General features: G+C 36.8%; 1 protein-coding gene and 1 long non-coding RNA gene across 2 annotated transcripts in view; one reads left to right on the top strand and one right to left on the bottom strand.

Annotated features, from left to right (window-relative positions):
* The window catches only part of PDZRN4 (PDZ domain containing ring finger 4), a 390048-nt gene that overhangs the window by 259693 nt on the left and 114131 nt on the right, over positions 1-16224 (bottom strand). The window lies entirely within an intron of this gene.
* The window catches only part of LOC129465731 (uncharacterized), a 71968-nt gene continuing 62265 nt past the window's right edge, over positions 6522-16224 (top strand). The window contains exons 1-2 of the long non-coding RNA XR_008652016.2: positions 6522-6628; positions 10041-10122. This is a non-coding gene — a long non-coding RNA (uncharacterized lncRNA). The remainder of the gene's footprint in view (positions 6629-10040; positions 10123-16224) is intronic.

Genomic DNA, 16224 nt, shown 5'->3' with positions numbered 1-16224 from the left:
CCGAGGAAGACTTCAAAGGGAGGTTAAGGTCTCTGTTGTTGAAATAAGTGTCAGAATTTAGGCATTAATGTGACCACGATCTCATTTGTATTAGTGAGGTCTGAAGCATTGAAGCTGCATGTGAAAATTTGTATGTTTGTTTTAGGTTACAGATGTTCTGAGAAATTAATTAGGCAACGTATGTGATAGGGTTTAAAGTAGGTCCTGGCATGAAGAAGTTACTTATTTCTTCCAGAAACATGGTACAAGGAACTTTACATGATCTTTCCTTCTAATCCTTGTGACAGACCACTTTCCAAATTATTAAATGATAATTATTAATGTCTCTGAAACAAGATTCAGAGAGGTAATAATCTATCCATCATCAAACAGTTGTAAGTGAAAGAGTCAGAACAGGAAGAGACTTCCTACTCCTGTTTTCCTGTCCCCACTCACATTACACTTAGATTTCTCAAACAGAAGTGGGAAGGGAAGGGAGGTGATGGAGAAAATCATTAGAATCTGGTGTGCTTAGTTTTAAAAAGCACAACCAATAAATCCGCTGTTTTCATTATACAACTGCAGAAGGTACAGTGTGATACAAATGCTCTTGGCTGGTAGGCATGGTGTATGATGTTATGTGGCTAGGGGGTCCCTACATCTCATATTGACTTACCACAAGGACCTGGCATATGCAGAAGCTCAGTGAGACACCACAATGTATTAATAACTTGTTATTTGTCTCTGGGTGTTGGGATTGTGGTTAATTCTTATTTTCTTCTTTGTTTTCCCAATTTTCTACAATAAGCATGCATCATTTCTAAACATAAAAGTAGTTTCTAAGGGTTCAGTTAATTTTGAAGTTTAATGCATATTAGAGTATGGAAATGATTTTGATTGAGTAGTCATAGTGAGAAGGTAGCAAATAGAGTTATATGTAGGTACTTAAATAAAACGTCTCTAGGAAAAACAATGAAGGAAAACATGCTAAATCCCAGGTCATTTTGATTGTCTTCTGAAAACTGATCCTACGACTCAAATCTAGGTAATAATAAACTAAACAACAAAGTTTTCCAGCAGCTCTGTTCTCTTTTAGGGTTGTTTTTTAATGGGATATTCAATAAATATGAATAAGCAATTTCATGAAAAGTACATTAATGAGTAAACTGCCTATTGTTTAAGGGATACAGCAATGAGAAGAATGAAGGGCTACACATGCCTCCATGGCGAACATCAAAATCACCTGCCTGTGGTTTTTTCAACTTACAAAACCTGCCTGAACATTTGGTACCACCTGCTACTATCTTTTCCCAGATTTGGATACATCAGTGGTTAAAAATAGGAAGCGATTGAAAATCACTCTTGTAGTGAGCTACTACCCTGATGTTGATGTGTTCAATTCTCCCAGTGTGTGCAGGTGAAGAACAGTGGAGAAGGTGGAGCCCAGAGTCCATGTGTAACTGTCCAAAAGTGTCACATTGAAAATACTAGAAAAAAATTCTTAGTGCACTAGGGACAATGTTCATTATAATTTATAATTATTCATACTAATTATATCACTATGAGCAAAATTTGAGTTAAAATAATTTCCACAGGGTTTCTTTCTTTCTTTTGCTTTTGCTTCACAAAGGAAAAAAAAACAATCCCATGATGGTTAATTTTATGGGTCAACTTGGCTAGTCACAGTTCCCATATATTTGGTTTTACCAGTCTGATAGCTCTGAAGGTATTTTTTTTAGATGATCTGAACACTTAAATCAGTAGACTCTGAGTGAAGCAGATTATTCTCCATCCTGTGGGTGGACCTCAACCAATCAGCTGAAGATCTTAAGAGAAAAAAGACTGACCTTCCCTCAGGAAGACACAACTCTACCTTCAGGCTGACTTCCAACTTGAGCAATATCAACTCTTCCTTGCATCTCCAGCACGCTGGCCTGCTCTGTAGATACTGAATTTGACAGCCCCACAACCATGTGAGTCAATTCCTTAAAATAATTTTTTATCTCTTTCTCTATTTCTAGGTAGATAGATGTTTACCTATTTATCTCTCTCTCTCTCTAAATATATATACGAGAAGTATGCAAATATATATACTTGTATACTACATATATATTCTATATATATTATACAAATATACTATATATATATGTATACTTTATATAAGTTATGATTCTCTGGAGAACTCTAATATAACACCCCCTTACTCCCAAAAAGTGCAAGTGACACTGGGTACTTGATGATTAAAAGCTTTTCCACCATTACAAGGCAAGCTGCTGTACCTGCTTTAGCCCTTATGTGATGGATAGGAAAACACACACTCACAGAAACCTTAGTCAATGAGGTGGAGGCCAGGTTTTCTGGCAAATATTAGACAAACCTCAATGCATGACTGAAAGTATCAGAATTTAAAATGATATCATCAAATTTGGGTTCATGAATGCCATAAGAAATAAGATTTCAGTTTCTTTTATAGGAGGTAACTGGATTAAATTGCTTAAAGGTACTAATAAGCTAGACTATTAGTGATCTTATAAGCCATACAAACATGGGTACTCATGATACAACCACTTCTATTGATGCCGTGTATTGGAATCCTCTTGAAATAGACATTTGTATTATTTTCATAGGTTATGATAAATATTTAGTTGTGTCTATACTTGCAGGAAATTCATTGTTCTGGGCTACAGTTTTTATTTTATACCCATACACACACACACACACACACACACACATACACACACATTTGCCTTTTTCCTCTAGTAATCATACTGATCTAAGAGCTGCTCATTAGAAATGCTTCCTAGCTTATTTGCTCATGGAGAATACTGATCATACAATGAAAGCACCATTCCAACTATTAAGAAAGAAAAAGCAGATCCTCTTCCTCGTTGCTTCCCTATCTTGATTTTAATATATGCTTTCCTCTTACCCAGGATTATTTATTTACACTGGCATGTCTTCTAAACTAGAGGGGTCAATACATGAAAAACAGAAACACTGTAATAATAGATTATGATCACTAGGTACGAATATCAGGAGAAAGAGACAACATTCAAGTTGGAATAAACAGCTTTCCTATTAAAAAAAGAAAATGGGTTACAGTTCTACCTGTTTTAGGGTTCCAAGAAAGAAAATACATTATTTTAAGACTTATTTCTGAAGGATTTGCCTCTCTCCTTGGACACTTCACCCTACCTCACTTCATAAGTCACATGCTGTCTAGACCAGCTTCAAGGTTCACTCTGAAAAGATTACATTCACAGGGTCACTGAGAGTGAAGGTGGGGGCAGGAGCTTTCAGACTGGAGAATGGAGCTTTGATTTATGTTGGGTTGCAAATTTAGGTTCTGACCAGGACTTTCTACCTTTCCAATTTAAAAAGCTAGAACAACAGCAAAAGAAAAACAACTTGCAATACAATTTAAATGAGTATAGTAAATTAGGATAAGGGCAGGGCAATTTACCTACATAGTACTTATATGTAGCTCTAGAATAATCACTGTATTTTACAAGTACTGCATAATACTGTTTAAAATCCTATCACTGGATCATTCCTCATTTTCCTAGTGTTACAAGCTTATTTATATCAAAACTGCATTTATAATTTATTAAAGAAAATCACAAGAATTATAGTTTTATACTAACCAAGACTAAAAATCAAACTATAATGGTAACAAATAATATTGGAATCTTTATGCTCATATTAATTCTTTATATTTTACTTAAAAAAAGGGGTTATAGTATTTATGTGCTCTCATACCTTTCATATGCATCTTCATTTAATTCAAAGGTCAAATGCCAGTGGTGTGGATCAAAGCTTTATAATATAATAAACAAGAGTGGGAAAAAAATCAAATGTCAGTTGGCTTTTTCACTATGGTGATCACTGACAGCAGAAATAATAAACTAAACTGAATTTTATATACTGGTCGGCAGAGGAGGTTTTCATTGTTATGAAGTAAGCATGCATAAGAACAAGGACAAGTAGAGTTCATAAAATGTCACTTCACAATGAAATATCTTCTCACTCGTTTCCTGTAGGTTTGGCTTCATAAGCTTTCAGACTGAAAATATGGATAATATAACTGAGTGGAATTCAGAAAGAGTAAGAAATGCAGACAGATGAATTTCCCTGAACATTTAGGAATATGGTTTTGGCTTAATGTACACCACTGTATGCCACGCAAACAGATCACCTAGAGTCACAGTTTCTTCTAGGTGACCTCTGTCTGCATGAGTTACCATTCTTGATGACTTAAAGCTAGTTTTTACATGGATATTTGAATTCTGAAATCTCAAGAAGCACTTTCTTTATTCTGTTTAAAAAGACTTACAATGGACATGTACCATAGGGAAACTTGAAAAAAACTTGAAAAAGAAAAAAAATCATAGTGAACAGTCCAGATATCTCCATATTGGGAACATCTGAATGGGAAAAACAAAAGCAAAAAGAATCCTACTGAAAGAAAAAAAAAATAACCAAAACAAGACAAACCCAAACGACAAGACCTTCACATTTGAGCCACACAAACATTCCACTCTTACCCAAATGTTCCACATTCGTTTTGATGTCTACATTTTTATTCATGCATGAAATTGCCCTCTTCCTTCTTCCTTTTGGAATATTTCTACTCAATACTCAAGACTCAGTTAAAATGCAGCCTCTTTGGTGAAGGCTCCAGACTCCTCCATAGACACTTTTTGGACTATGCTACCACAGCATATTCTACATCTTTAAATCGTACTACTTACAGTGTATTGTAATTTTCAAAGTCTTTATTCTGTGACCACCTCTATGATAGGGACTTTGAACTAGTCTTGATATCATGAGTACTAAGGAGACTGCCTAATACTTAGCTGATCCTCAATGAATGAGAACGGAAGGGAGGGAAAAATATAGGGTTGGAGGATCAGAAACTTAACTTGCTGTGATGATAAACCAAATTCAACTTCTATAGAGATCACTTATGAAAAGAACTTGACAGCATCTGGTCAGCTAGAAGAGGAGGGTATTGAGAAAACACAATTACTTACTACAGGTTATCCTTACCTAAAAGCTGTTCATACTTACAATAATAAAACCTGAATTCATTTCTGGAGCTTGTCTAATTATAGAGCCGTCAAATTATTAACAATAAGTGGTAATTTCCAAGGCAAGATGTAATAGGTGGTCTCAAAGGATTTGTTTTCTAACACATAAGAATGAATAAATATTTATCTTCTGATATAAAGACAAAAGGCATTGGAAGCCCATTACTCTCAGTTTATACACACAGATACACACAAAACACAGCCTTCAACAATTTTCTCTTCACAATTGACCAAGATTTGGAGAATACAGATGGTAGAATGAAATTAAAGGTGTTCGAAATCATTCATTGTGTCAAAAATCACTAAATGCTGACTTTGTACCTGGCAATAAAAAGTAGATGTAACACTTCCTCCTGCCCTGCCTCTGAGTTGTACCTGGTCTATTGGAGGGACAGACTTATGACAAGTTCACACAGCAATGTGATGGACAGGTGCTATGGCTGATGTCCATGGATGGGGCTCAGTGAGGAGGAAGAATTCCTTCTCTTGGAGACTCAAGAAAGGCATCTCAACAGAGGTGCCTATTAGTGAAGATTGAAAAGTGGAGTTCTCAGGGAAGCTGGGGAGACTGAAAGGGATGGGGCCTTCTCAGCACCAGGACAAATGAGCAGAGGTACAGCAGAATGACCCACATGGGTCTTTCCAATAGTACCAGTCTGCTGGAGATAAGCTGGGTTTGCCAGCAAGAGCAACTTGTGAGTTTGAACATTGTTCAAAGCAGTAAGGCATGCTTTAATTTGAGCAAATAAATAATAAAAGCATATTTGCATTTTACAATGGCAAAAGGAAAATTGGGGAGGGTGAAAAAGTGGAGTTGGAAAGGAAAATTTTAAATCTTTTGTAACATATGAAGGACGGCGATGCAGTGAACTAATGTGGTAGCACAGTGGGAATGAGGAGGAAAGAGATTTACAAAAGGGTTAGGAGTAAGTATTGAATATGTGATGGGTGATTTAAGAGGCATTTAAGATTGGGGTTCTAAATCAATAGGATAATTTTTGTATTTCTGGTTTGGAAGATGGTATGAATAATGCTCCAGTTCACATAGATGGATAATACAGGGGGAATGAAGAGTGTGGAAATAAGGCAGTAAGTGTCCTGAGTTTATGTTGCTTATGAGACATCCAGATGGAGATGCCTGGTGGACAGTCAGAATTTCTGGGCATAACACTAAGGAGGGCAGTGTGATTTGGCCGTAATGGACACCGGAGTTGCCAGCCTCTAGGGGCTGCAGGAGGGAATGAAATTGCCTGGGAACAGAATATAAAGAAGAAAAGAAGGTGATATGGTTTGGCTCTGTGTCCACACTCAAATCTCACCTTGAATTGTAATAATCCCCATGTGCCACGAGAAGGACCTGCCGGGAAGTAATTGAATCTCGGGGGCAGGACTTTCCCATGCTGTTCTCGTGATAGTGAATAAGTCTCACGAGATCTGATGGTTTTATAAAGGGGAGTTCCGCTGCACGTGTTCTCTCCTGCCTGCTGCCATGTTAGGCGTCACTTTGCCCTTCCTTCATCTTCCGCCATAGTTGTGAAGCCTCCCCGCCATATGGAACTGTGAGTCCGTTAAACCTCTTTCCTTTATAAATTACCCAGTCTCGGATATGTCTTTATTAGCAGCATGAGAACAGACTAATACAGAAGGCCACACGCCCAGCCTCAGAAGCAGAGTATGTACCGATAGGCAAAGTCAAGTGAGCAAATGAAGATACTACAAGACCTGGATTTATTGAAAGAACACGGTGAAACCCCGTCTCTACTAAAAATACAAAAAAAAAATTAGCCGGGCGTGGTGGCGGGCGCCTGTAGTCCCAGCTACTCGGAGAGGTTGAGGCAGGAGAATGGCGTGAACCTGGGAGGTGGAGCTTGCAGTGAGCCGAGATCGCGCCACTGCACTCCAGCCTGGGTGACAGAGCGACACTCCGTCTCAAAAAAAAAAAAAAAAAAAAAAAGAACAAACCCAACGTTTGCCACATTCTAAGTTCAGTGGAATGATTTTGGAAGTCTCTTTTTGCTATAGAGAAACTCGAAATGTGTATATGTGGTTTTTTTCTTCCCCATAAAAGCAGTTTGGCAGAGGGAAAGCTGCTCATAAATATAAAAATACTGAGAAAAAAATAGAAACCCTAAATGAAATATAATGATCATGAAGACACTTTGGACAAAATGGAATGCCCTGTGCACATGTATTTTAAGTAATACTATTTAAGTTTTAGTATTTGGGCATGGTAGAAGAAGAACCCTAACACCGACTGAGAAAAACATGATTTTAGCAGCAGGATCAACCTAAGCTTTCCTCTCACTCAGCTGCCTGGTAGCTATAAAAAGTACTATGCCAAATCACTGGCAGCGAAGAATGTCGTTTTTAAAAAGAAAAAAGTTTTTTTCAAGTCAGATATTTTTATCTGCACTGTGTTTAAAAGAAATTGCAATAACTTTTTTATAAAGCTAAGCATTCTTTTGTAATACATGTAATCATTTTCTAACATGTTTTCTTTTAAAAGTCACACGATACCTATCAAGTCTCTGTCAAATGCACACATTTTTACACCTGATATAAATGTATTTCTGTTTCTACAGAGCATCAATAACTCATACAGCAAGCAAAACGGTCAATGATTCATACATATTTTTAAATTTGAATATAACTGAAGTTTGACATTGTATGAAGACATTTTGTGTTCTGTAAGAGCAGGCAGAAATTTGGGAAGTCAAGTCCCTGAAGTACTAATGACATGATTTCTAATTTCATTACAATGATTCCTGATATTTCAGTCTTAACATTATTGAATGCAGTAGCTCTCAACCCAGGATACACAGTAAAATCAATCACTTTGTGGACCTTTAAAATTACAGCTATTCAGGCCCACCTGAACTTACTGATGTGAAACAGGTATTTCTACATCCTGAAAATTCCAGCATGTGACATCACACTACCTCATTCTGAACTCCTATATTGTGTATTGCTGATTAACTTTCATAGGCAAAGGCATAATTTCCCCCACATAAGACTTTAACAGGGATATTGTTTTTTTCTAAAAAAAATTCTCTTTTCTTATAGCATAGACATCATACCCAACATATATATTTATTGACTGGTGTGGTTTTTAAACAATTTATTAAAACCAAATGAATCTATATAATGATGTGGTACCAGAGTGTTAGTTTTGGAGAAAAATTATATAGCGTCCTAAATTGTTGACAAGGATAATCAAATTGTTTAATGCTTTCATCTATTTTTGATGATTTGGTGCAATAAGAGTTTTGCAGATATGAAAAAGATTTTTTAATGGTTGTTATCTGTGCTGAAGTAAATGCAATATTAGCAGACCTAATTTACATTCTAGATCAGAGAAAGCTGATAGTAGAACTTTCTTATACTCATGAGATTTAACTCTTAGATCTGTGTATTTCCCTTAATCCTATATGAATTTTACGAACATACAAAAAACCCTTTTATGTTTGTTAGAACCACTTGCCCTAAATGTAAATGGATTCTAAGGTAAAGTTACTAAAGAAAGTGACAAAATATTTGTAAGAATTTGTCTCATGAATAAAATATTACAACATGGTAGTGTTTTAGAAATAGGATAACATGGGGGAAAAAAAGTAGCCTTTACTTTTTTGTAAAGCTTTCCTTTTATCTTAAGAAATATTTTGACCTTCATCCTCAAGAGCAACAATTGACACTGATTACTTAGCAACAGTATAAAGCCTGGCATGGTCAAGCTGTGATAATGGAACCATCAATGCAGTTATAATGTACTTAGGTCCTAAGGATAGCACTTGCAAATGAAACTGTGATCGAGGCTAAATTTTACTCTTTGCAAGTGTGGAAGGGTTAAGAGCAACTGAATAGAGCTCTTTAATACTGAAAGTCACAAGGTGAAAAAAAAAAAGGAGGATGAGGTTAAGAGTGAGATATAATCTTTAGAAAATTCTACAGATTGTTAACATGTAAAACCTATCACTTTATTATTTTTAGTCCCCAATGGACATTGATAATGTGCGAATTTTAGTAACACTTTAAATATATGCACACACACACAAACACAAATGAAAGTTCCTCACAAGGCTGGATGCAGTGGCTCACACCTGTAATCCCAGCACTTTGGGAGGCCAAGGCGGGTGGATCACTTGAGGCCAGTAGTTCAAGACCAGCCTGGCTAACAAGGCAAAACTCTGTTTCTACTAAAAATACAAAAATTAGACGGGTGTGGTGGCATGTGCCTGTAGTCCTAGCTACTCAGGAGGCTGAGACACAAGAATCACTTGAAGCCAGGAGGCAGAGGTTGCAGTGAGCCGAGATCACACCACTGCACTCCAGCCTGGGTGACAGAGTAAGACTCTGTCTCAAAAAAAATAAAAAATAAAAAAAGAAAGGACGCAGTCTCTCAAATAGTGAAAAGAGATAGCTTGCTTTTTCTTTCTACAACTGTGTTGGATATTGTATATATTCTGTTCATTTTTGTCAGTCTGATAACCAATAATTTCCATTTATTTGATCATTAGTGTGAAGTATTTTTTAAAAATATTTTTTACCATTATTCAGTATTACCTGATGCTGCTAGCTTTGCCTCATTTTCTATTGGATCATTTAACTTTTTCTAATTTATTTATTTATTTATTTATTTATTTATTTATTTATTTATATCAAGTCTTTACATATTACAGCCATTAACTTTATCTGTTATTTATCATGCAGATAGTTTCTAACAGTCATATTTTTAACTTTCATGTTACTTATAGTTACTGGTTTGACTATGTCTCCCAAAAAAGCATGTGTTGAAAACTTAATTCTCAATGCAACAATGTTGGGAGGTGGGGCCTAATGAGAGATGATTAGGCCATGAGGGTGGAGTGAATGGATTAATGCTGTTATCTCAGACTTTATAAGGGTTTCTTATAGAAGGACAAGTTCAGCCCTCTTCTCTTTCTCTCTATCTGTCTCTTTTTCTTTCCCTCTCAGTCCTTCTGCCATGGAATGACACAGCAAGAAAGCCTCACAAGATGCTGGCCCCTCAATTTTAGACTATCCAGCCTCCAGAACTGTGAGTCAATAAATTTCTGATCATTAAAAATTAGCCAGTCTATGGTATTCTGTTTATAGCAAACACAAAACTGACTGAGATGGTTACTTTTATTTTTAGAATTTTCAAGTTTCAAGTTAGGTTTCTTGTGGTGCTTAGGAAGGCCTTCCCTACTGAAAGTATATGAAACATCAGATCCTGTATTTTCTTCTACTACTTTCATAGTATTGTTTTTGAGGAGAGTATTGTAGGTCTTTAATCTAGGTCTCTCATTTTGGGTCTTTAATCCTTCTGGAAGTTATTTTATGTATAGTTTTAAATAGGAATATAAGCTTCTTTTCCCAAATGGAAATGTGAACATAAAATATATTGAGGTAATTTATTATAAACATATTTATGAGTGTGATAAATCACATTCTGCATAATGGTTTCTTAGGAAGAAAATAATGAATAATATTCTTTATTCCCAGAATACTATGTAAAGTATAAAAACAAACAATATGAATCTAACTTCACTGGGTAAACTCTTTTCCTCAAAAACAATTTCCAGAATATTTGTCACTTAAGTATTCAAATATAAGTACATGCTCTTTTTGAACACAAACACATACCCCAAAGCTTTTAAAATCAGATATAAATATATTCTTGGGTTATTTGACATTTGCCATTGTATAAACTTCTGTTTTCTCCTATTTATAAAGACAATCAAGTTGACAATATGAGATTTATTTCTAGTGCTCAGTTTGGAATTTGAGATTGTCTCAGGATTTCATCTTTGGTATTGCTTCCTGAGACTTCTTGCTTCTGACATTATAATCTAGTTTACAACTGACTCACTTTTTTCAAACATAGAATGCTAAGGTAAACACTTTTTACACATATGAATAATGTGATATAAAAAAGTGAGAGTTATACATCTTCAAATCTCAGGTTCCTCAACTGATATTTAAGGATCTTAATGTCACCTCACAAGTCAAGGTGCAAATTAAATGAGAGGATATAGGAAAGAGTACACTGCTGGGTCTTGTACATAGTGACAGACAATAAATACTAATGCTTTTACCTTTTCCATTTCTCAAAGACACGTATATTATCCATGAGGCCAGAATTATTTTTTTTAGTTTTACCTTAATAAAAGGTAAAGGGAAAAATGTTAATAACTAAAAATAATATAGAAACGTTATGAATTTTTAAGTAAAAAATTATTTTTTGATGTTAGAATGTTAGAAAATAATAATATATATACATCAGAATTACAGGTATTGAAGGGCTATGGCTATGGAGTCATGATTTTAAATTCAACCACTTAATAACTGCAGGTACTTGAGAAAAGTACTTAACCTAAGCTTTAGTTTTTGCTTTTTCTTCCATATATAAAGTTGTTGTTTTTTTGTTCCATATATAAAGTGGGCAAAATAACAGCAATAATCTCACAGAAGTGATGTATAGATCTAGATGAAATAATATCTATAAAACATACCTATTATACCAATGGTTGACACATCACAAGGTATCAGTACGTGTAAAGTATTATGATTTCAAATTGACCAAATATGTTTTCATATGTAATCAAGAGTGGATTTCACATGTAATCAAAAGTGAAAAGATTGTTCTGGAAGAAATGTGATAAGAAAAAATTTTCACATTTTGTGAAGCTGCTGTGATATAATACAAATAAATGATTACCAAAAAAAAAAAAAATGTCTGGCTCTCCAAAGTTCCTTCTTCATGTAAGGATCTCCTCATCTCTTGCTTTACTTATGGCCTCTTAACTATGCCCATTAAATAATAGTGCTGTGGACTGAACATTTGTGTCCCTCTCAAATGCCTGTGTTGAAGCCCTAGTCTCCAATGTGATGGTATTCAGAGGTGGGGCCTATGGAAGGTAATTAGGTTTCAATGAGGCCATGGAGGTAGGGGCCTTGTGGTGGGATTAGTCCCTTTTAAGAAGAACAAGAGAGAGACAGAGCCCTTTTGCCCTGAGCACTCATCAAAGAAAGGTCATGGGAAGAGGTAGTGTACAGATATAGAATGAGAAGGCAGCCATCTGCATGCCAGGAAGAGGGTCCTCACCGGAACTCAACCATGCTGTCACCCTAATCTCAGACTTCTCGGCATGCAGAACTGTGACAAATAAGTATCTTTTGTTTAGGCTACCTAGTCTATGGTATTTACTGTGGCATCCCAAGCAGAATAAGATAGGAATTGGTACTGAGAAATAGGGTGCTGCTATAACAAATACTGAAAAAAATCTTGAAGCACCTTTGGAACTAGGTAATGAATACAGGCTCATTTCAAGGTGCATGATAGAAAATGTCAGGGTTGCCATAAAGGGATTATTAAAGGTGATTCTGATGAGGACTCAGAAAGGAAAGAGAGAGCTGGAGAGAAAGCTTTCATCTATTAGAGAATATGAAAATAATCATGTACAGAATGTTGGTAGAAATGTAAATGGTAAAAGCCATTCTGAGGAGGTCTCAGATGGAAATGAGGAGCGTCTTAGTGGACAATGAAGAAAAGGTGATCCTCATTATATGGAGGCAGAGAACATGGCTGAATTGTTTTCATGTTCTAGTGTTTTGTAGAAGGCAGGACTTGGGAGTGAAAGTGTTGAAGGAGTGGCTTGGTTTCTCCTGACTGCTTCTAGCAAAACTCAAGAAGAGAGAAATTAATTGAAGAAGAAATTGTTAAGCTAAAAGGAATCAGAACTTAAACATTTGGAGAATTCTCGGCCTATCTGTATTGCGAAAAATGAGAAAGCATGCTCAGAAGAGAACAGTAAGGGTGTGACTGACTGACCTTTGGATACAAAGATTAGTAGAGTTGTGAACTATGGACCGAATCATCCACCCCAGTCGAAACATTGCCAGCTAGAACTGAAGGGGATGGAGGGAGATGGAATGGAAGGATGGCTGTCCGAGTTCTTTGACTGTACAGGACACGGCAATGAAAACATTCAGCTTCAAATTTGTGCTATTTTTCAAGAAAAGGAAAGAATGGCCCCAAAGGCAATTCAGAGATCATCAGGGCCACCACCTCAGTTTCAACAGACCTGACAGTCTCTGGTCAAAGCCGTGGGGCAGGGCTGCCTGGGGCCATGAGGGTGTAATCCCTGCCCAGCAGAGCCATAGTATAGCCAGGGCCACCACAGAGAGCCACTGCTTGAGGGGTGGCTCCCCGAGCTGTGGAGACAATGTTGCCACCCTAGTGGGCCTGGAGGGTTGAGTATTAAACCAATAATGATTGTTCTCAGTCCTTAGGATCTCATGGAATTTGCCTTGTTAAGTTTCAGGTTTATCTGGGACCCATTCTTCCTTTTGATTTTTCCCTTTTGGAATGAGAATGCCTGTACTATGCCTGTCCCACTATTGTGTTTTTGGAACACATGACTTACTAGTTTCACAGGTTTATAGCTGGAGAGGACTTCTGCCTCCAGAGGAATTGTACTTTGAGCCTCAACCACTTCTGACTTAGATGATATTTAGATGAGACTCTGGACTTTAGACTTAAAAGTTGATGCTGGAATAATTTAAGACCTTTGTCTTAACATTGTCAAGATGGAACAAACGTATTTTACGTATGAGAAGGACGCAAATTGTGTAGGGCCAGGGGAAGAATGCTATTGGTTCGGTGCTCATGTCCCCCCGCCCCCCAAACAAATGTATATGCTGAAGACCTAATCTTCAATGTGATGGTATTTGGAAGTAGGGCCTTTGGGAGGTAATTAGGTTCAGATGAGGTCCTGGGGATGGAGTGACCATGGTGGGGTTAGTGCCCTTGTAAGAAGATGAAGAGACCCCTCTGGCAGTTTGATCTTGGATTTTCCTACCTCCAGCATTGTGAGAAATACACATCAGTTGTTTAACCTACCCAGTCTATGGTATTTTATTATAGCCACTCGAGTTGATTGAGATAAATAACTAACACTTAATAGTACTTATTGCATGTTTGGCACTGTTCTAAGTGTTTTAATCCACTTGTTTTCCCAAGTCTTCCCAAGTTTTCTCACTGTTTCTGGTTTACTAATGGCATCCATCCACATTTCCAAAGATGCAGTAGATTTGTTGTATCTGTGTAAGTTCAACAGTATTTTAGCAGGAGGGAAAAGAGTGAAACGTGTTGGCTTTCCTCAGCCACTTTGAATAGGAAGCAAAACGCCCGAATGCTTTTTCTAACACAAAACTGATAATGTCACCCCTCTACTGCCAGTCTGTTCTCGCAGTTTGTGTCATGAGCCCAATACCTCCCAGCCTCTCCTCTCCTCCTAACTTCTTTGCAGACTCCAAAACTGGCCCAGCTGCTACACCACCTTTGCCTTTTAATCTGCTGTTCTTGCCTGTCTGCAATGCTGTGCTCTTTTTAACCCGCCTAATAGTCATATTCCCATACTGCAAGACCCAACCATGTAGTATGTTTATGAAGTATGTTATGCAGTATGTAGTTATGTAGTATGTTTATGAAGTATGTTATGCAGTATGCAGTTATGTAGTATGTTTATGAAGTATGTTATGCAGTATGCAGTTATGTAGTATGTTTATGAAGTATGTTATGCAGTATGCAGCTATGTAGTATGTTTATGAAGTATGTTATGCAGTATGCAGCTATGTAGTATGTTTATGAAGGAAGGTTGTGGCGTCTCCTCTAACTGCTCTCAGCCAAAGTGGAAGGCAATGTCTTATGCATTCTGTGCTTGCTGCATTCTTCTATTATTGCATTCACTACTCTCTATTGAAATGATTTGTTTGCTTGTGTCTCTTATCCATTAGTCATTGAGTTTACTTAGAAAGGGAAGCATATCCTATTCATTTTTATATCTCTAGCATTTGGCAGAATATCTCTAAAGCATGCGTTCTCATTGGGGTTGATATCACTTCAGTGTAGGAAAACTTGTTTCTTAAGAAGGGGTTGAAGAAATCTTAGCTCTTACAATGATTTATGGCCTTCCAAAAGGCTGAAGTACAAAACAAATATATGATATATCTGAGGTATTGAAATTCCTGGGAAGAGAGCACTGAGTGGGGGAAAGTTTGGAAAAAGCTTCATAGGTGAAGATCATTTACAAAACAGTTTGAGAAACATTGCTTTGAGATAAGCACTAAATCAAGGTTTATTTTTAGTTTTTAGATTTAGATAAGCACTAAATCAAGGAAGAAATGGATTAATTCAAACTCTAGTCTCATACCTATTATTCCGGTGACTGTGTAATCACTTAATTCCTTTTGATCTGATATCATACAAAGCTGGTGAATGATTAAAGCACATGACATATAGGAAAGCACTTTGTAAACTCGAAAGTATGTAAACAGCATACTCTTCCACGCTTTGAGACTATATGCCACCAGAATGCATTTCCTCACCTTCTCTACCCAGCAAACTCCCATTTATCCCTCAAGACAGAATTTTTCAGGTTTTGTGAAGGATTTTCTGACCTCCTCAGGGAAAGCTGCTCTAGTCCCATAATATCTTTATATGTCTGTGTTCCTTACCTAGAGCATGAGATTTTTGAGCCCAGAGTTTGCGTCTTGTTCACAGTAGGTACTAAAACAAGAGTCAAATGAATTACAAAAGCTGAGGTCATGCACTTGCATGTCTGCGATAAACAACCTCCCCAGTTCTCCAGTCACACAGAGTGACAATAAAGAATCTGCCCCCTAATGTATCCAGAACTCTGAGCATACTCAGATCTTAGCAAGTCTGAAAAAGCAAAAGCACATAATTGAAGGCAACCAGCCTTTGGTGGACATGTGGAAGGCTAGGTGCATGCCACAGGTCTGCAAGAATCTTTTCAATCACATGCTTGAATACTGACAGTATTGGCATTATTTTCAAGTAAGCAAGATGAAGACAAATCAGACATAGCTCCTCCAACATTTAAATAAAACATTATATGGAGTGCTTAGCTAGATGAAGTCTTGTGGAAACCTAACTGAACGTGAGATTTCCGGAGGAAAGAGGCGAGTTCTTCAGTATTTTTATTTCTAAACATCATCTTTTATAATTAGATGTATGCAGCCTTTGGCCTATGTAGAGATGCAAAAGTTTTAGAATGTGGTTCATAGATAGAGAAAACTTCTGTGAAGCCCGTAGGCATGAGATCGTACATAACTGTGATCAAACCACAGG

Source organism: Symphalangus syndactylus, chromosome 17 (genome assembly GCF_028878055.3).
Source record: "Symphalangus syndactylus isolate Jambi chromosome 17, NHGRI_mSymSyn1-v2.1_pri, whole genome shotgun sequence".
NCBI lineage: Eukaryota > Metazoa > Chordata > Mammalia > Primates > Hylobatidae > Symphalangus > Symphalangus syndactylus.
Note: the sequence above shows the minus strand (reverse complement) of the source record. Positions and strands in the feature narration are given on the sequence as shown.